Here is a 22,413-nt window from a genome sequence, read left to right as displayed (position 1 = left end):
GCCTAAGTCATGATGTCTGACCTAAGTTGTGTGGGGAAAGCTCATCCATCTCTATGCGGTGATTACAACACCTTACAGTTCTAGTTGATGACTGCTTGGTTTCAACATACTGAAAGCATTGCTCCATATCTTTTGACTTTTAGTGTTGCTATTGATAATTCTATCATTATAGTTTTATTATAAACTTTTAAAAAATTTGGTGTTCTTAAATTTCTCTATGGTCCAAGCATGGATTGAATTATATTTATCATGTCTGAGACTACTAGTACTTCCTGAATCTGACAAATCATATTCACATCAATTTTGGAAGAATTTCTCAATTATCATTTCATATTTTATTTCATTATATTTCTCCACTCCCCCTGTTCTTTTCTTCTGAACTCATTTGGAATACCTGTTTGACTTTTTGTATTTGATCCTGTATGTCTGTTAAACTCTCTACCATATTACCTTTCTCTTTATCTTTCTATGCTGCACTAATTTCCAGAGATCTGTGTTCCTATTTCCTAATTCTCTCTTTAGTTCTATCTAATATTTTGTTTAAAAAGACCATTAGTTTTATATTTTTAATGATTATATTTAAGTTTTTAAAATGTTATTTTTCCTTTCTTAACATAGCGGCCTAGTCTTCTTATAGTATTATATTCTTTTATCATATTCTAATTGCCTTTTAAAAATCTAGTTATATTAAACCCAGTAATTTTATAGTCTCTAAATTTATGTGAGAGTAGAATGTATAATCCTGTTTCCTATATGTGACCACTCTTGTTTATGATGAATTATTTTCTAACATGAAATTTTTAGTAAAGTCTAAGTTGTGAGCTCATTTTGAATAGAAATTTATCTATGAGAATCATATTTAGCACATTGCAGATCTATTCCTCCATAAATGTTTTTGTGTTTGCTTGTACACAGCATCCCAGACCTGGTCTATGACATAAATTTCTTACTGTGAGGGGATCCTTGCTCACATTGATAGTAAAAATTTTAAAGTGCCCCCACTTGAAGAAAGCATTAGGTTAAAAATCTAAAGTATGCACTTTTTTTCTTATTAGAGTTTATATTTACATAGAAAAGCATATTTATCATTTTCTTATGTAAGAGGGAAGGATTTTAAAATCTATGCTGTCTGGTTCCAGATTTATGAATGAGGTCTGAGTTTTGACTCTCTCCCTTGTTAGGACTTCTAGGTATTTCTGTTGGTTGCTGAGACTAGTACCCTTTCCTACCAGCATTGAAGTATCAGCTCCAGCTCACTGCACTGCTGGTCAATTTACTATCTATTTTTGAACCATGGGGTTTCCCCTGACTTTCTTGTGATCTGACCTATGCATTAAAAATGTGTGAAATGTATTTTTCTAAAATTTATAGATATTCCATTGTTGGGAGAGTGTTCAAGCTATCTAGCCTGTCATTGCTTAGAAATGAAAGTTGTCAAAAAAGTATTTCCCACTTTGTGCTATAGTGTGTACCTAGTGTGCTTTGAAAACTGGACAGCGCTAGAATGTGGAATATATAAAATTTCAAAGCTGTCTGGGTGCATTTGCACTCATATATAAAAGAGTGATATTTTTATGGATTAGTCTAGACCCTTTATGTCACAAAATTCTCTGATGCAAGATGGAGAATAGCTATATTGGTATATGTGTACAGTTGTCCAAAAATGCATATTTATTTGTGTACATAAATGGATAGATATATGGGCAGATATTTCACTTTGGAAACTGCTGCTCTTCAGTTTCTGATTCTCTTATCTAGTTGTGTTTCTTAATTACTTCTCCTGAGGAGTGGCATTCACCATAGTTTCCAAAGCGGTTTGGAATCAGAGTTGGTGATATTTTTCTGGCACAACCCTAGTTCAGTGGAATCTAATCATTCCACCCCTAACCACTGTACCCTTATGTTTTGTGTGCTAGTAATTAGACTAAGGATCCAGTGCTCCATAATGACCACTGAGCACCTGAATTAATGCTTTTCCTCATGTGCCTAAGTTCTTTAATTGACTTCTTTCTGAGTTTCTGCCCATGGTCTTAAAAATTCCTGTTCTGAGATAGCTTAGCCCTGAATTTGAATCTACTTGACTGTTTTGTTTCACAGAACATCTGCCCCAATTGCAAGTATTATGATAGAGGCACTGCAACCATCACTAAACCTCTTAAAGAACTCTCACAAGTATAGACCATCTTGTATTCTCTACCTCCATGAGTTGTCCATTGGCCTGGGGCCCTGGACCTTGACTTGGGAAGCCTGATATATCATATTTCCTAAGTTAACTATGCTAGCCATGTTCTTTAGACACCATGCCTTGAATATCTTTTCCCTGTTCATGAAAGTTATCATAAATTCTTACAACCAAGTTTTCAGATAAGTTATTTCAACTATTTGATGTCATTATCAACTATTTGCATATATAAATATATTTATATATATCCACTTCATTTTATAAACAAAATACATAAATAAAAAATAAGTTGCCAAAACATTCATCTTGGCTAATAATTTTTATATTTATTTGCAAGTTTGCCTTATGTGTTAGTCCTTAAAATAGAGATGACCTCCTTTATCTCTGAATTTTTATTTTTATAATATAATAGATCATACTTTCCATGATGATTCTTACTGTGAGCATTTAATTCTTATTTTCACCAACAAACTTAAAGCAACTACACCTCTACAATAAAAATTGTCCACTTTAAATGTGCAACCCCCAAACATAGATATTCTCAATATGCTAGTAATAGGATAAAAGACTTTCTTTCAGTCTTCTGTGAGTGTGGTACAAGGTGAGAAAAAAAGAATTCATAAAACTGGTGGGTGAGAATGAGGGATGAGTTGTGAGAGATCAGCGGAATGAGGACAAAACTGGGAGGGAAGGAATAGCTGCTGTTCAAAGAAAGGGAAGAGATGGTCTGCAAAGAAAGCCCTAAAGGATTGGGAAACGTTTGCAATTATCAGGACAGACTAACTGGCAAACACTTCTAAAAGGGCAGAGGAGAACAAAGGCTCTGCTGCGGAGAACGAGGGCCCTTTTGGGCGAGGGACGGGGAACTACTTGGACATAGAATTTGGTGGAGTCTTCTGGCAGATGTTTATTCAACTGAATCTTGTAAAATTTATTTCTGGAATTTAGAATTGGAAAGTTGGATGTAACAGAATATTTAAGTAAAAAAAAAAAGAAACTATGTAAAATATACCAATAACAACATTACGAAGTCAAGAGTTATATAACTTTTAAAACATTTATCTTATTTGTTCCTCAGGAAATGATTATAATTCCATCCATAACCACAAGAAAGATTAATTTGAAATTTAAAAAACCTTCACATGCTCAAATTATTCTTAATAATCTGGAGATAGAATGTGTTTTGTGGGAGTCAGAAATAAAAATAAAGCATATAAAAGTATGCCACGAAGTAGAAAACCAGCTGAGGTCTATTCCTTTTTTAAGTCTTAATATCTACTAACCAGCCCACATGAAAGAAACATGTATCTTAACATATTTGTCATAGTCAAACACATTAGTCATATTCAATGCATTTTAAAATATCACCATCTATATACTTTATAAGTGTAATTTAGAAAAACTTTGCTAATTTTCACTTCCCTAATCTTCAAACCCCAATTCTCACAAAGAACCCCGCAGTCTCACTTCACTTCTCAGCAAAGATTTAATAGCTGAGAGCTCTATCATCTTCTCCTATTACTAAGACTTCATTATTTTTACATGCCACACTACAGGACACTTACTAATATACTATTAAGTATTATCATAAATAATTAAAATGCAACTGCACTTGACAAAATGAAAGAACAAAGTGTATTCTGTGTTGCAGTCATATCGTGTGTATGTTGGCTAGAGTGAACTAAGCACATATTTTAAAAATAGAAAATCAATTACTAAGAGCAACCTCAGTCGGACTGCAGTGGGCCTCCCTCTCATTAGTGTGAGTTAGTGAGGTCTTTTTCTGGCTCCTACCTGCCAATTAAATCATATAGTCATTATATCATTATCACTGTTAAATTGTGAGAAAAAAAAAATTAAGTACCAATAGAGCTTTGTCTTTGTGCCAGCCCAGTCCACATAACCACGCTTTTCATTCCTAGCTGATTTGGTGGATCCAGTGTTTTCCCACTCCCTCCCTTGCCCCACACAGTAAGGATTTACTGTCCTATTAATTGGTCAACATGTATTTAGAAGCACATGCCATGTGGTCAGCACTATATGGGCAATGTTCAAGATATATCAGAGTCATGTTCTTTGCCTTCAAGCAGTTTTCAATATGATTTGGGAAACAAAATTATACCACAGAAGAAAAAAGAGAGAGACTGTATATAATGAAGTTTTAAATTGTGTAGGTCACTTCTGAAGCTGCATGTTAGATGATGCCAAATTCAGAAAAACTTCTCAGGTTCTATGAGCCTGGATTAAATGTTGGTCATATGTGTTCTGTGGGCATCCTGCATTTACCCTGTAAAAAATTGCCCATTTACATAGCATTAATGAAATCCATGTATGGTAACTTAACTTCTCTCTGGAATGATGCTCCTCTTGAGGAGAGGGGCTAAATTTTTGTTCAGAGCACTGCTTTCCCTCCCATGGAGTGCACGGCACAGAAAATATTCAGGAGCATTGTACCAGGTGAGGCTACAGATTATCGGACTCTGAGCCACAGAGGGCCTTGTACATGGCCATGTTTCAGAGTTTGACCTCCAGCCCCTAAACAATGGAAAGGCCAATGAAGGCTTCGTAGCAGGCAAAATGTCATGAATAGATTCAAGTTTTGAAATGAACCTTCAATCCACAGTGTATTGAAGAGGAGAGAAAATGAATGCAGGGAGCTCAGATAATTTGAAATAAACATTTCATTAAGTAAGGAGGGGCAGCCAAAATTAACATGTGTTTTGTGGTGTGATTTACCCAAGTTTGGGTAATAGCCAGGTTTTCTTGGCCAGTAACATGGAAGTGTGGTTATTGCTCTGTTGTTATGAATCAGCTCATTATTTCTGAAAGTAAACAACTTAAATTATATTATTATCACTTTTGATTATTTTTGATAGCCTAGAGTATATAGTGTGTTAGAAGTTGGGGACAGATATTGAAGCAAATTAAAGGTAATACAGAAATATAGTGAAAAAGTTTTACTTGTTCTCTTAGCAGGTGGCTCTGCTGAGATATTCTAAATGGAGCATTTTGTTTTCTAAATCTATTATTAGTTGCTAATCTTTGCTAGGTGTGCAGTCCAAATTGCTGCATTTCTAAATAGCTATTTGCCATCTCCTTTATTAGAAAATATGAAGTTATCCAATCAATGTTCAAGAAAATAAAATTAGTTTGAGCCTTTAGGATTCCCGTGGTAAACTGGGATTATTTTGGATTTCTAAAGATGTGACTCCGGGCTCGGAGTAGCATGAAATTTTTGTAGGTTGCAGCTAATTCCACCTGATCTTAGCAAGAACAATGGTTTTCTCCTCATGTTACTCTCTGTGTTTTAAGCCTTTCAGTGGCACTGCATTGCTCTTTGGATCACTTCCAAGGCTTTAGTAGGGCCTGCCAAGCCCTGCATGGACTGGCTGCCTCCTACCAACTACCCCAGCTTCATTTCACACCTTTCTCTCCAGGTGTTCAGGTAAGTTCTTTAAATGTGCCCTTCTTCCTTTGGCACAGGATGTTTGACTTCTTCCTACACTCTGCCTGGAATTGTCCCGACTCCATTCCCATCCCCACCTCCAATCTAGCTGTGTAATTGATTCCTACCATTTCTTTAAACCTTAGTTCAATAATTACTTTCTCAGGCAAGCTTCTTTGAGACCCTCTCACCACTACTTCTACCCAGACTAGGTAAAACTGGCTCATTTTATGCCCACATATCACTCATAATTATCCTTCACAGAAGTTACACTTGTGCTTTTAATTAATTTATTTACATCATTATTTGATGGATGCCTTCTTCTCATCAAACAGTGATATCTGTGGGGATGATAAGTATGCTTGTTTTTGTGCAACATTATACCATCCCTAAAGTAATATAAACCCAACACATAGTAGGTGCTCAATAAATATTTTTGGATAGGTAAATAAATGAATGACTACATAACTGTCACAATAATCTCTCCCTTAATTTTCTTTCCTTTATGTGATCTCAGCCATTTTATGGAAACTGGATTTTTCTCTGCATTGTACTTGGGGTCACCTACTTTCTAGGTGCAGCTGTAGATGCTCCCATTGCTGTATGTAGACTGGTAGGTGAGAGGATGGTACCCACTGTGGCAGACACTTAATTCCAGGAAGTCCTCTATAAACCCAGGGGGAGAAATATTTCAGCTTCCCATTATGCTCTCTTGCAGCTGAGAAGAGACAATAAAACAAAAATAAAGAAGGGCCAAGAGGCCCTAAAGAGATCTGGGGTGCACTAGACCTCTTGGCTCCTTTTTTGCCATCTAAAAGATACTCTGGACGTTATGAGCCTATATTTTATTTTTCTAGATAAAAAGGTGAGATTTAAAGGGAGTTGGCCTCAAGTAAAAAATAGCAACTGTGCTAACACCATGGATAATAAGACCCTCATAAATTTACTTAAAAGTTCATCTTTCAGGCTTTTCCCAGTGAGATTTCTAGAAGCATAAATAGCGCCACTTGCTCGCTCACTCAGTTGCTTCAGTCGTGTCTGACTCTTTGCAATGCTATGGACTGTAGCCTGCCAGGCTCCTCTGTCCATGGAATTCTGCAGGCAAGAATATTGGAGTGGGAAGCCATGTCCTCCTCCAGGGGATCTTCTCCATCCAGGGATCAAACTCACATCTTTTTATATCTCCTACATTGGCAGGCAGGTTCTTTACCACTAGCTCCACCTGGGAAGCCCATAAATAGCATGGCTGTTCCTCAAAATTCAGAAGAAATACGCTTTGTTTCCCTCCTTTCCTGTAAGTGTATATGTAAGACTCCTAACATACTCAGAAAGAGAAAAGACTGAAGGGATATAACCTTATAATTTTGTGTTCCTTTTAAATTTGTTCTTACTGTCCTTTGCATGAAAGTGGCTGCTATGTCAGCTGGGACAGGGACCTTTGGGTCAGACAGTCACTGGGAAATGGAGGTAGGAACAGGTAATTGTGAAGCAGGGACAAGTGCATGGCATCTTGCTCCACTGTTTGTTCTGTGGGCCAGAGTTCCTGCAGTTCCTCTGCTTTCTGGTTGTCACAGACACAGCTCTGGAAGCGATGGCCGTGCGGTCCCAGTGAGGGCAGAGAGGGCCTGACTCCAGCAGCATCAGCTGTAGGCATACACAGGCGCTCTCAGGAGTGGTAGCACAGAGCCAGCCAGGGGCCCACCCCGGGCCTTGTTTTTAGTCCTCTTTAAAGTTGCAATAAAATGGCAGAAAGTAGCTTTGAAGCCTCCTTTGAACAATTTTATTGTCTGTTCCCTGTGCCACAGAAGGGTAAAGTTGATAAACTGCTAAATAATCCACTTTTGTATATTTCATTTGAAAACTTTAAAATTTTAAATACTCACTTTATAGCCCTGATAAAGCATGACAGGGACTCAGCGCCTGCCTCCCTGTGCTCCTCTGGTGGGGACATGTGAGATGCTTGGTTTAATAGCACACTAAGGGACTGTCACTGGCCTGGATTCCACCCTGGTCCATGACTCACTGGTTGGAGAGAGATGCTACTTCTGGGAAGCAACAGTTTCATATATTTCCAGTGAAGAGGCTGGGCCCAAGATAGAAGTGGAATCTAGTCTTTCAGGGTCAATTGGAGGAATAAATCATACTCATTGGGAAAGAACCACACAGATAGAAGTGGACCCCAGACTGGGGTGGGAGGAACCCAGCAATATAATTATTTAATACTTGGAGGATAGTGATTGGGTATTATTCATCTTTGTGTTCCCAATGATTTGTGCATTACTTGGCACATAGCAGGTACTCAATAAATATTTATTTTATGAATAAGAAATGAATGAAAAAGCAAACTGAGTAAACGTCAAATGAAACTGCCCTCTGTATTAGTTTCCTAGAATTTGTGTAAGAAAGTGTCACAAACTATGACTTAACCAACAGAAATTTGTTATCTCAGTTTTGGAGGCTATAAATCCGAGATCAAATTGTCAACAGATTCCTGCTTCCTCTGAAGGCACTATGGAAGGATCTGTCTCAGGCCTGTTTCTTAGCTTCTGGTAGTTCCTTGGTTTTTGACAGTATAACTCCTATTTTTACATGGGATTCTCCCTGTGTGTCCACATGTCAGATTTCAAACTTCTTCTTTATCCAAGGATACCAGCCATATTGGATTAGGGGCCCATCCTATACCAGCCAGGCATTATCTTAATTTAACTAATTATATCTAAAATGACTCCTTTTCCAAATAAGGTCACATTCTAAGGTACAGAAGATGAAGACTTCAGCATATGAATTAGGCGGCACAATTCAATGCATAACTCTTTCTTACACACTCAGAAGTGGAATTTTATTATAAAAATATTCAAAGAGCACTCATTTGATAAGTATTTTCCCGGATGTCAAGCGATATGGATTCTGAAAAAATAAAAGAGAGAGGTGGTGCCCATCAGCAGATGAATGGATAAGGAAGCTGTGGTACATATACACCATGGAATATTACTCAGCCGTTAAAAAGAATTCATTTGAATCAGTTCTAATGAGATGGATGAAACTGGAGCCCATTATACAGAGTGAAGTAAGCCAGAAAGATAAAGAACATTACAGTATACTAACACATATATACGGAATTTAGATAGATGGTGGCGATAACCCTATATGCAAAACAGAAAAAGAGACACAGAAGTACAGAACAGACTTTTGAACTCTGGGGGAGAACGTGAGGGTGGGATGTTTTGAAAGAACAGCATGTATACTATCTATGGTGAAACGGATCACCAGCCCAGGTGGGATGCATGAGTCAGGTGCTCGGGCCTGGTGCACTGGGAGGACCCTGAGGAATCGGGTGGGGAGGGAGGTGGGAGGGGGGATCGGGATGGGGAATACGTGTAACTATATGGCTGATTCATGTCAATGTATGACAAAACCCACTGAAATGTTGTAAAGTGATTGGCCTCCAACTAATAAAATAATATTAAAAAAAAATAAATAAATAAAAGAGAGAGGTGGGTCCTGGACTCCACTCAGCCATTGACCACTGGTGTAAATATAAACATGGGTTTCATTTGGGTAATGGGGCTGGGATATTTGATCCTCAAGTCGCTGTTTATCTCAAACTTTATATAATTTTCTTAGCCGTTCACTTGAAGTACACCTCTTATATGGCCGCTCCTTAGAGATCCTTTCTTATTGCTGTGCTTTCAGAATTCTATCGTAATGGAGTCCAGCAACGTTTCTTTAAAGGATTCAAGAACTTTGCCTTCCTGCTTCAGAGGCCAATGTCCTGAACTCATGAAGTCAGGAACCAAGTCTCTGTTTCTTACCACTGAATTTCAATAGCTAACATAGTACCTGGCACTCAATATTCAATAATAGTAAACAATAAATATGTGTTGAATAAATATTGATTGAATGAATGTACTTATTTCCAAATTATTCCCATAAATTTGTCAGCTATGTTCAACTTCATTTGTGTTTAAATCTTTCTTATTCGCTATTCACAGTTCTTTGTAACTACCAACTCCAATGTGACTGAGAGCTCAAAAATCTCTTATTTAATGTCCATAAATCAATGGTTGTCTATAGATACAATAATTTCAAAGTATCTAAGGGATTATATGAAAATTTAGGGGACTGTGAGCAAATTAACCTATAGGAAACATAGTCATTGTATAAAAACTGGCAGGGAATGACATTTATAAGTTTCCGTCTACGTAATTTGGTGTTAAAAACTAGCACCTCTCCATGGATGTTTCTTAATAAATCTTATAGTCTCTCTTTCTGTGTATATTTTACATTATTTTATATAATAGGAGATCCATGTATACATAAAATAAAGAGCATAGTAGAAGGTTGAGCATATAGGGAGCATTAATTTCTGTATTACCCTGATGCTTGGGCCCAATGGATCGTGTAGTCACAGAAGGTATATGTGAAGAGTCAAGAATAGCACTCTATGAAAAGTAAAATTTATAAACTTTTTTTTGTTATTATTATTTAAGGCTCCAAAGAGATTTGGGCTTTTATATCATTTTCAGAGCTTGGACATTTTTTCTTTATTTTTAAGGCTTGATATTAAAGCTTATCCAAGGAAAATGGAGGAAGAGGTATTATTTTTGCAGCTACAAAAATAGCTAAGCCAAGAGGATTCCATATTGTCTCATCAATCCCACCACTACCAACAGGACATTCAGAGGAGGATGTAACCTGCTAAGAGCAATAACAAGCAAAATTTATGAAACAACTAATTCTAAAAGTGTTTTAATAATTGAAAGGAGAATTTTAAGTTAGGGAAATGGAACCCAAGGAGTATTTCATTTCTCCTTCTATTTCCACCTATTCCAAGTAACCCCTTGCTAGTCAAACTGTAGTAACCCATTTGCCAGGAATGAGGGAACTGTTTGAAAAATCTTACAGGCTACAGAGGTGCCTTCATCTTACTGAACAGTAAATGGAACAAGACTCTTCCAATGACAACGTTAGAAAATTATATCGAGTTTAATTTTTCTCCTACATCCTGGTTTCATTTATGAGACTGTTCAGTTCTCCAGGGCTGCAGTCGAAATCAGGAAAGTCTTTCTGCCAAAGAAGAAAAGATTTCCATTTGACAGAAATACTGTTCAGAGTGATTGATTTAAAAGTGCTGAACTCATATTCAGAGTCTGAAATCCAGGAACCGCCAGCTGGGCTGGGATTCAAAATTACAAGGATGGAGTGAGTTTCTGAGTTGTGATGCATTAAGTGGTGGGGGCAATTGCTTTTCTCACCTATCTCACAAGGGATGGAGGAAGGGAAACATTTAAGAATTAAGAAAAGAAATCTTTGGACTGTTGAGTGACTGCATCTTGCTCTGCTAGAGGCAGAATCCCACTTTGCATTTAGTAGGGAAACTTTGGTGAGGAATTTAATAAATCTTTTGGTAACTATTAGTTGTTTGAAAGAAGAGTTGGAGGAGATAAAATAAATAATAGAAGAGGAAAACCATATAGACCAGTCACTTTACTAAGGCTGGGCCTACAAAATATAGGTGCCTGAGAACATAATAGTGCTATTTAATACAAGCAAAACATTTCCAAGGTGTGAACAAAAAAGAGTTGGTCTACTGGGAAAAAAATACCCTTTGAATATTCTGCAAGAAACAGTAAGCGTGAACAATGGTGCTAGGAGATTAAGACATAAAATGTTAACTTACTCTTGTAATTTCTGTACTGTGGTTTTTAAAGATGGATTTATCAGTGGTTTGTTGTTTCTTCTTCTTTTTTTTTTTTCTTATCCATGCCAAGCTATTTCCTTGCAAGCCATTTTGATATAAAATATTTTTAAAAGGGACACAGTGTTAAAGGAGATGTATAAATAAGACAAGTGCTAATTACAGTGCCCAAAAAGAAGGTCTTTATCCTGTGACTTGAAGCACAACTGCTTATACGGGGAGTGAGAGAGCTCCATTCTGGAGCTGCACTTTCTATCAAGTCACAGAGTGTAAATCTGGGCAATAAATGATCGGAAGGTACTGTACTGTGTAACTTGTACAATGTTCCTAAAATAAATTAATGAACAAATAAATATTCTCTGATGGAAGAGCTGGCAAAAATATATCTCACAAAAATGCCTCTGTCTTCCATTGGGGAGAATGGCACAGAAGTGACATCTCTTTGAGCAGAGTGCCTGGTCTTAGATTAGCCCTTGGAAAGTAATCTTGGTGCCTGATCTGAGGACTGTGGCATCGGCCGAACCCCTGTGGCTGTCCAGTGGGGGACTGCCTGTGTGAGGATGCGGGATCAAACTAGACTTTCCTTCTGGCCATAAAGCCACCGACCCACTTGAAATTCTCAGAAACCTAAGTATTGATTTGTACCCACAGACAGAAGTTCATGGAGCTTCATTCTGAGTAGAAATAACTCTGCAAGTTAGAAAATCTGTAAAGGAAGACAACTTTCCTTAAAGCTACGCTCAAAAAAATGAAAATGTCAGTTACTGTCCTTCGAGTTTGGGTGGGAGGGTATATACATATCCTGAGCCAGTTTTGCTGAGCTGACTTTTGCAATGGGCATATATACGATGGTTGTATACTCCAGGACACCAAGTTTAAATTCTGTGTTATGGCCCTTAAGATTCTGACTAATATGACTAATGTTTCTTATTCCTGATCATGTCCCAGCAATTCCTAATAGAAGTATTCCATTTTTTCCTTGTTCTCTGGCTCTTCCAACTTTTATTCTTATTTTCCTCTTCAAAATTTTGTGCATACTGCTTATTCCTTGACTTACATTCATCTTCCTCTCCAAGAATACATTCCCAGTCCATTCTGTGTGTGCATTCTAAGTTGCTTTAGTCATGTCCACCACTGTGCGACCCTACGGACTGTAGCCCAACAGACTCCTCTGTCCATGAGAGTCTTCTCTAAGCAAGAATACTGGAGTGGGTTGCCATGCCCTCCTCCAGGGGATCTTTCTGTTCCGGGGTTTGAACTTGAGCCTCAGATCTTCTCCATTGGCAGGCAGGTTCTTTACCAATGGCACCACCTGGGAAGTCCCTCAGTCCATCCTCCAAGGCACAAATTAAGCCCCCATTTCCCAGTGAAGCTTTCCAGCTGTTCCACCCCATGATGACTCCTGCATTCTTCCAAGTTTTTGGTTTTCAAACTTGACAGCACAGTGAGCAATTTTCTTGTGATTGTTGACTTCTTTTCATACTACCTCTCAAAGTACTTCTGAGCCTCTGAGGTCAGAGACGGTCCTATACAAGGCCACTGCACTTCTGTGAATCTTTAAAGTAGGAATTTTGAAATAGTGCGACTTAAAATGTTAATAACACTTTGTGCACACAATTTGAAATAATTTTTTAAAAATTAATTTATAATTTTTAAAAGTTATTAAGAATCTTACAACTTCATAGTTTTACATTTAAGCCTTATGAAAGCATCTCTTTAGCTTCTAAACATTCTTATTTTGTCAGGATCATTTAAACCATGCTTCTATTTATCTTAAATTATTTTACTATTTTGTAGTTATTTTAATTTCAATACAATTATCATTTTAAAATTACAGCCTATTAAAAGTGAATCCAGTCACTTGTCCACATTAATGCTAATAATTAGTACTAAAGAAATATGCCCCAAATAAATAACTTTGAATTAGAAGTTAGATTTGATAAGAAGATAGCAAGAAAGCCAAATAGCTACCATAATGCATTGTGAATCACTTAGGACACAGACCTCTGTGAAATTTTGGAGAGAATGTGGTGAGCAAAAAAGCAACACCAACATTAAATACATTTTAGGATTCTCAAAAACTACAAAATAATTGGTCAAGAATGATTTTTAAGTGAAAAAAATAAATGAACCTCCCTGAGTGGTGTGACTATAAGATCAGTACCCTTAATCTACCCCAAAGCTATGAAGGCCAGAGATGTATGTATGAATTGTGGTATGCCATCACCATGATTGGTATGTCTTACATTAGTTATGTAAATTCTGAAGAATCTCACACAACTCTCTTTCATTATGTTGCGCCCTACAGCATAAGCTTACCAGATAAAATATAGGGTGCCTAGTTACATTTAAATTTCAGATAAATAATAAAGAAAAAGTTGGTATAATTTTTCCATAAAAAACGCAAGCAATTTACTTATAATAAAAATATTCATTGCCTATCTAAACTTCAACTTTAACTGAGTATCCTCTATCTTAGAAACTAGCTGAATGATTTATAAGAATTAAAAGACTATTGTGTCTGTGTGAATGTACAAAAAGGCAGTTTGAAAGATACTTAATTATGAGTCATCTGATACTGCCTTTCACCACTGTGACCCAAATGCATTTTGCACTTTTCCTTGGGTACTTATTCATATAGTCAACAAATATTCATTGAGTACCTACTAAGAGCCAGCCACAGTTTGAGGCTTGGGAGACTAATAATGAACAAAATGGACAAATACCCTGCTTTCATGGAGTTTACATTCAAGTAGCAGAAACAAAAAGCCTAAAAATTGTGTAGTTTGTCTCGTGGTGATAAATTATCTAAAGACAAATAAAGCAGCATGAACAAGATCAGGGGTAGGGAGTGGACCTATCCTGAACCCATTTTAACAGATATCCAAGGAAGAAAGAGTTTGAGCCATGCAGACATCTAGGATAAGAATATATAGACAAAGAGAATCTAAAAATAACAGTATGCTTGATGCATTCCGTGAGTGGTAAGAAAACCAGTGCACCTAGAATGGAGAGAGCAAGGTGGAGAGGAAGGGAGAAGAGAAGGAAGATAGCAAAGGAGTGGCATTCAGGTTATTTCTGAGTAGAACATACGTGGAATGCAAAACAATAAATTTACCTAGGGCAAGGACTATGCACTGGGGAACACGAGGAATACCGTTTGTACACGAGAGTGATCTGGCTGGGCTACTTCTCTCTGTGGAAATACAGCTCTGATTTAGCAGGAGGAAGGGCTGGGAGTTGTTCTTTCACTGTTCCACTTGGTTTCCTCCTAAAGCTGAAAGTTCAAATGATTAGAGTGGACTTCCTACATCTAAAAGAGATGAAATTTGGTTGAAGCCACATCATCAGTGCATTATCTGGCTAGAATAGCTAAGAGAATTCTTGCCCCACAGTAACTGGTAACCCTTGCTTCTTTAGTAGTTCCCATATTTCCTCCTGTGCATATTGTGTGTTCAGTAGGTCAGTCATGTCTGACTCTTTGTGACCCCGTAGACTGTAGTCCACAGAAAATTCCTCTGTCCATGGAATTTTCCAGGCAAGAATATTGAAGTGGTTTGGGGTTTCCTACTCCAGGTTTGCTGTTTCCTTCCTGATCCAGGAATCAAACCCATGTCTCTTGCATCTCCTGCATCGGCAGGCAGATTCTTTACCACCAGCACACCTGGGAATCAGGCATATTTCTGGCTAATTCGAAATAAATTAGAAGTAAATGTTTGCTAAGGGCTTCCCAGGTAGGTAGCAGAGTGGTAAAGAATCCATGAAATGTTTACTAAGCTCAGTTCTTGAGCTCCTCAGTCTTTACCTCCATTCATTGGGTTGATGCTATTTGGTAACTACAAAAGCCTCATCATTTCAGTGAGGATGGACATTTCCTAATTTGCCCTATTTTGCATGGCATCATCTGTTGATCTGTTCTTCTCTCAAATGCGACACTGTTGCAGAGATTCTTCTAAATTTTCAACTCAAATTGCATCAAGTAATTATAAAGAATGGTCATTAGTTATACTTTCCTTCATCCTTCCTTTCTTACTGTGGTGCTATCACTACAGGCAATGCTGCTGTTAATAGATAACCCCACATTGTATTCCTTTGTCCTGGTATCTTCTGCTCATCACGAATAGGCATATTTTGACTGCAGAAACAAATAATAACATTTTGACCCCATCTGGAATTTATTTTGTGCATGTCTACAAAACCCAAGTCTTAAATGCCTGTAGCCAGGTAACTGTCCTTGACTTACTGGTGATCTTTTTTATTTTCCTCTCTGCCTTTGAAACACATATTCAGTCCTCCTGTTCTTTCCTGCAGATTCCAGTCTCCTAATCTTTGAGCTGGCAGACCTCCATGGTAGTCTCATAGCTTTCCTGTTGATCCACTCACTCTTATTCATGAAACTTCTTTCAATTTTTCCCTTCTATAGGATCCTTTCTCTTTTTTTTCTTTGTATAACATGGGAGTTCAATAAATATAGGTTGTGTGACTAGTTTGTCCATGTCACAGTGTCTGATTTTCTTTATTTAACATTTCCTCAAGCACCATGTGCCTGCAGACACCTATTTTGATGAACTACCTCTCCAAAGCCGTTATCATTTACACATATTTGGCAAATATGCTAAAGTTGCAAACAAAGAGAAGGGGTGAAGTAGAGTGATGAGAGAGTTAATTATCAGAAAATGTTCTATGAAGTGAGTGAATCAATGACCCATTCAAGTTTAAATTTACACTGTGAGTCACAAAATCTCTATGCCCTCAAAGTTTCCTGGTCTGTCCCACATGAGAGATAATTAGCAGATACATTTTAAAAAGCCACCATGGCTCTAATCCACAAAGCTCATTCTCTTTTGGTAACATTAGTAAAAGAAAAACACATTTATTTTCCTTGCTCAGCTTGAAACAACAGGCAAAGCAAGCTAAGGTTTCTTCCTGCCCTGCCCTGCCCGCTCTCTCTTTCCCTTTCAGCTGAATTACAGTCTTACTATTACTCTGAATGAAAATTAGGATGAACAGACAGTTACCTTCAAGTAGAGGGCCAGGTTGGGATTTGGGGGGGCTCACAACTGTTCCCCAGTGGTTAGTCCTTTCATTGCTGGAAACAGTCTTCAGATGTATTTGTTCTTCTGCCTCATGTGAATGTTCCCCAAACCATTCTGTGGTTCTCCTCTTCACTGTGCTTTTTCCTAAATTCTGCTATGGCAATCTGGGCACACATCCAACATCAGTAAATGAAAACCTCTTCATGCAGCCCAGATTCAGCACTGCATACCAGCAGTTAAAGGCTGTCTTTCCTGTCCCACATCCAAACGTTAGCATATACAATATCAATAAGCTGTGCCTTTCATCTTCTCAACACTGTGGAGGTATTTATATTTGTGTGGGACATTTAAGCAGTTCCAGCCAATGGGCTTTTGCATCGGGCTAGGCCCCAGGCAGGGAGCAGCCTCAATTGGAAACAGGAACTGAAAGTGTTCTTGGTAAAATTCTGTATCTGCCCAAATCTAGCTGTCTAACTCAATGCCTGACCTTCTTTAAAGAGGTCATCCTCAGAATTATGGGGCAGTTTGATAAGCTGGGATATACTAATTTATTGGCCATTAAAAAAAGAGGAAATTTTATTGTGGATTACTCTGCTTTCTTGAAGATTTTTTTTTTATAATTAAAAACATCTGGAAGGCATTTTAATATATCATAAACAAGAGGAAATCCAAAGCACGTGACTTCTAAGAAAATGATGCAAATTGAATTCCTTGCCAAAATTTACTGTAATCTGTTTTTCTTTTTTTCCGGGGTGGGAGTTTGAAGGTGGAGGATTCAAGAAAAGAAGGCAAATGAGAATAGCATCAAGAATTCTACAGAGAAAAGAGTTATTTCAAAATTAGTCGACTGCTATTTTTGGCCAGTGTTAGAAGACATTACACATTAACAGAGTCTCTGAGATACATTTGGTTTCTTCTTAAAAATTAGTGGTTTTACTGGTAAATTTCTTTATGAAATAAACAAATAATTACATAAGCATAAACTAAATTAAGAAGTTGTAATAAGAAATAGAAAGAAACATCTTCCAGGGTGAACTTAGGTAAAGAACAAGCTATGCTTAGTATTTTATTCTACTTCTCTAAACTATCATTTATTTGGATAATAGCATAACAAGGTTACATGCAGTTCTAATAAATAGCACTCAAAATTGAGGCCTGCATACAGCATTGCAATGTTTCTCAATTTGTCTTTCATCAGATAGGGCATAAGCTAGCTTACAATATAAATGATGTATTTTGAGGACTTCTTCTTTATTTAACCCTGGAGATAAATGGAAAATAATTATCAATTTCAAGAATTGAGATCTCTTAATATGGTGGGTAACACACAGACACACACACACATCTCCGTAAAACAAACCTAACAGTAGCAATGTGGCTAATGGTTACCTTATTTGGCTTCCAGTTCTTGGATGTACACTTGATAATTTTATAAAAATAACTTTGTTTAGGGCAGAGTATGTTTTTAAGTGTGTAATAATTTATAAAAGCTCATTAAACTGCTGTAAATATGTACTTACACAAAGTATGTGAAAGAATCAGTGGTATTTTAAAAGATGTAGGAATCTCTTGTTTTCCTGGAAAAATTCCATATTTGGCATTTTGGAAAAGCATGTGAACTAAAGGGAAACAAACCTCTGTCCAAATTGTATCTTTGCATTTCGTAGCAGTAACTTTGAATTTCAAGCTCTTCACCTCTAAAACAGAAAAAAAAAAAAAAAAAATTACCCATATCCTCTAAGAATTAAATGAGATAATACTATATAAATACTTATATAAATCTGACACAGCTTCTGGGATGTAGTGGGTCCTTGAGTGATAACTATTATTATTATTGGTATTAATTGTATTATTATGAAAAGAATTCTAGCAAAAAACAAAAACAAAAACAGCCAATGCTTAGACTTTTTGTTTATTGTTCTAATTCTTTTTCAGAAGGGTGCTATTCTACTTTGCCTCTTTCTTTCTGCTCAAGAAGTTGGTCAATTGATTGAATGATTAACTAATCATTAACTTCAGTGCAGTTTATCATGTGGGTGTGGGCTCTGCCTCTACCCTTCCAGGCACTGAGGCAGTCACCTTAGAAGACTTAGAGGTGGTCCTAACATCCAAGGAACTCTAGGTCTATGTAAAGAAGCAACTAACTAAAAACCTCTCATTCATTTAGTGCCAGACATCGTGAGAGATGCAGAAGATAAGAAATGAAGAAGAGAAACTTCCTGCTTGGCAGAGGCATCCAGGCACAGGTCCTTCCTAGCATAGGAGCATAGGTTGAGGTAGCAACTAGCCGACTGAGAAGGTCATCAGTGTTGACTGTGGGAGTTGGGGTGTGAGTCAGAAGTCAACATATACTTTTACGCCATGTGGAAGATTGAAATAAAATCCATAAAAATCAGTATTTAGAGTTCTATTTAAAAATATTGATAAGAAAAATCTTGCTTATGAAAAAATGTTATGAATTAAGTCCATTAGGAAGTGTATAAATCTTACCAGTTTACATTTTCCAAATAGATGGAGCTACCTATATGGGGCTTGAGGATGGAGAGAAAGATATTCAAGAGGATGGACACTGAAACCAGGGAGACATGGTCCTATATTCTAACTCTAACTGTCCAACATGAAGCTTTGAGCCAGTTGTATAACCTTTCTTAGCTTTGATTTCCTTACCTGCAGAACAGGAATAATACATATTTAGAGTTGTTATGAGGATTAGTGTTAAGTTACATTAAGAGTTTGGCTTATAGGTAGCATTCAATAAATGGTGTCTATTATTATGGTGATTATTATTATCATTATTAAGAAAGCCAAAGGACTTGTTTAATTTACAACCATTTTCTTGCAATGAAAATATAATTCATATCATTTATAAATTTACATGTCATTCCTTTATTGGTGTAAGAATTAGGTAGTGTTGGTCATTGGCCATAAGTGGTGGAAGTTTTAATTATTTACTATTTTCCAAGAACTTTATTTTAAAAATGTAGAGTACAGCTCTTTCAAAATAACAACCAATGTTTCATCCAATTTAAGAAAAACTAATGTGAAGAGAAAAGAATCATTTAAAACCCATTCCTGAAGTAGATGACTGTGGATTATATCTACCACTCTTTTGACTCCTCTGTCTTTAATGGGAGCTCAAAGCAACAGCCTGAATAATACTCAACTACAGATGAGGTGAGTAAGAACAGACTTTTATTACAAAGGAAATTACTAGGCTAATTTGCATTGAGTAGTTTAAACAAGTCTACCAACTACACTGATCTGAGAAAATACTACCCAGAGACAGAAATGGAGGAGACTAGGCTAAGATAATGCTTTTCCATTTTTATATTCATATTTTAGAATCCTATCTTAAAATAGGTTGTCAGATGGGTTAATGGTCCGTTTTGATACTAAATACCAAAAAAAAAGTTTATTGAATCTGCACCTTGAAGCAAGCGTCCATAAACCCAAATCTAATACTAGTTAGTTGTACAAGAGGCATGAAGAACATTAAAACCTTCCATGAGAGAAGTATGTTTAGTAGACCAAGGATTCCATCATAAATATTGCTATGAGGAGCATGGTATAAAATAATTAAGGCAATCAACTGCAGATAAAATATTAATATGACAAAACTATGTGCTGTATTGAGAGAAGGATATGGAGAAGCAAAATAAGATATACTAGTATACATAGCATATTAATAGCTGGGTCACCAACTTTGTTTAAGCCTGACATGTTATCTATTGCCTTCATAGGATTCAGAAATGTCTTTTTCTCATTTTAGATCTTGGCCTATGGTGATATTCTTTAGATTGCAATAGCTACTCACATGGTTTATCAATTTATATTGTCAACCAGTCCGTGTACATACATTTTGAAGAGATATTTAGCTTTTGCTAGTGGAGCCATTTCCAGATCAGAGAGTAAAACAAAGGAGAAACCTCTCAGTTTTATGTTAAGAAATAAAGCAAAAACAAACAAAAAAACTCTCTAGAATTAGAACAAGGTAAATATATTTGAAGCAAGATAAATATGCTCAATGATCATTAACTCTAACCTTATGCACTTAAGGTTGACAGACATCATCTAACAGATAAAAAGGATAAAAAATATTTAGAGATGTTACTCACACTGCCCATGTTAAAGTATTACAGCTGTAAGAGACCATCTGTAAATTTTAAAACAGCACCCAATTACTCTTTCTCTGTGCTCGGTTACTGATACTATCTGCCAAGCTATAGTCAAACTCAGTAAATAAATAAACCAATAAAACCCTAGGGGGAAAGTCCTTAATCTACAACACAGTGATTTTGTAGCTTAAAAAAAAAAAACTTTGGAAAATAAACTTTTGTAAAATAATACTAGGAACTATATTTATCTTTCTACCTATGGTGTTGAAAAAACACAGGCAGTGCAGTTTGTTGATTTAACAGAATAATGTTGAACCAAACTGGGTGCTGATATGATTCTGGAGAATAAAACAGACTCGGTCTCTGTCCTCATAGAGCTTATGATATTATTGCTTAGTATCCCAGTTATCCTTCTTTTTACATTCAGGAAAGAGAGATATTAATCAATCATCCAATCATATAAACTCTACCTAGAATTTAAAGAGCAAAGGTGTGCATGCTAGAAAATAATGTTGGAAAAGTGGGAAATCTGAAGTCTCATACATAAACTTCATCTCAGTAGTAGCTTTCAATTTCCCAGTGAGTAATAGTACAAATAAGATAAAATTTCTGTTTTTTTTCCCCTGCATTATATTATGAAAAATAAAAGAAATACTACACATCTATGAGAGAAAATATGCTATATAAATCCTAGATGTTCTTGTTTATATTAATTCATTTCAGCACAGTTTGGTTATATGCTCATTAGACTCAAGAAGAAACTCATCATGGTCCTGCTCACTTTTATATACTTAGAATATAGTATGTTCACCAGAAATCTTAAAAAAAGGCAAAGAATAATAATGATCATGTGACTGTAGAAGTAAAATGTTCTGATATTGGGCTCTCAGATGATGAAAAAAGATCATTTAGACTGGAGAAATGGTCATTGGTCTGAGCCTTAACTTATAGGTAAGATGTAGTCTTGTGGAAATGGCAAAGGAAGAATCCAGGACAAAAAAATATGCACAGAACCAAAAATGCCTTCACATTTGGTCAATCAGATAATCTGTCCTCCAGGTTTTCCCAGGTACTTAAGAAGCAAGTGTAAGCTAAGAGGTCAGGATACTGAGTTACATGACAGGAACATTGAGAGACAGGCTAAAGTGGAACTAGAGACCAGACTATGACTGATCTTGACTGAAAATTAATGGCTTCACTTTGGTAAGCAAAGACAATCACCTAAGTTTGGATCATGGTCACAGCTGTTCCTTAGGAAGATTAATTTAGCAGCATTTTCCTGAGTTGGTTAGAGATAAGGCAAGGCCTAGTTAGAAGCTGGCCAGGAGCAGTGGAAAGGATGAAGTCTGGAGTGGTGTAAACATTAGAGGACTGAGTAGTTGAATGGACTTAGAAGTTGAGGAGAAGAAAATAGTCCAAAATTACCTCCAAGTTTTAAGCTCAGTTTACTGGGACTTATGATAATAAATGGTGTGCTGGAAAATGTTCAACAATCAGCTATAAAAAGAGAAAGAAGGAAGAAGAAAATGAAGCCCTGATAAGAGTCAGATCTAGCACATCTCTGCCAATGATGGACATGAAGGAGTGAAGTCGAGGAGCTCTGAGAAAGGAGCTGGGAACATCAGCCCTGCACATATTGAATTTACATGGATTAGTGGTTGTTCAGTCACTCAATGTGCCCAACTCTTTGCAACCCCATAGACTGCAGCACCGCAGGCTTCCCCATACTTCATCATCTCCTGGAGCTTGCTCAAACTTATTCCACTGAGTTGGTGATGCCATCCAACCATCTTGCCCTCTGTTGTCCCCTTCTCCTCCTGCCTTCAATCTTTCCCAGCATCAGGGTCTTTTCTAATGAGTCAGGTCTTCACTCCAGGTGGCCAAATATTGGAGCTTCAGCTTCAACATCAGTCCTTCCAATAAATATTCAGGATTGA

The 22,413-nt window shown here is 36.8% G+C and overlaps 1 long non-coding RNA gene across 3 annotated transcripts in view; it reads right to left on the bottom strand.

Annotated features, from left to right (window-relative positions):
* The window catches only part of LOC136163536 (uncharacterized), a 133,587-nt gene extending 116,928 nt beyond the window's left edge, over positions 1-16,659 (bottom strand). For all 3 annotated transcript variants that reach the window (XR_010662255.1, XR_010662256.1, XR_010662257.1), the window contains exon 1: positions 16,344-16,659. This is a non-coding gene — a long non-coding RNA (uncharacterized lncRNA). The remainder of the gene's footprint in view (positions 1-16,343) is intronic.
* Positions 16,660-22,413: the final 5,754 nt, after the last annotated feature.

Source organism: Muntiacus reevesi, chromosome 1 (genome assembly GCF_963930625.1).
Source record: "Muntiacus reevesi chromosome 1, mMunRee1.1, whole genome shotgun sequence".
NCBI classification, from domain to species: domain Eukaryota; kingdom Metazoa; phylum Chordata; class Mammalia; order Artiodactyla; family Cervidae; genus Muntiacus; species Muntiacus reevesi.
The sequence above is the reverse complement of the archived record's forward strand: the minus strand, read 5'-3'. Positions and strand labels throughout refer to the sequence as shown.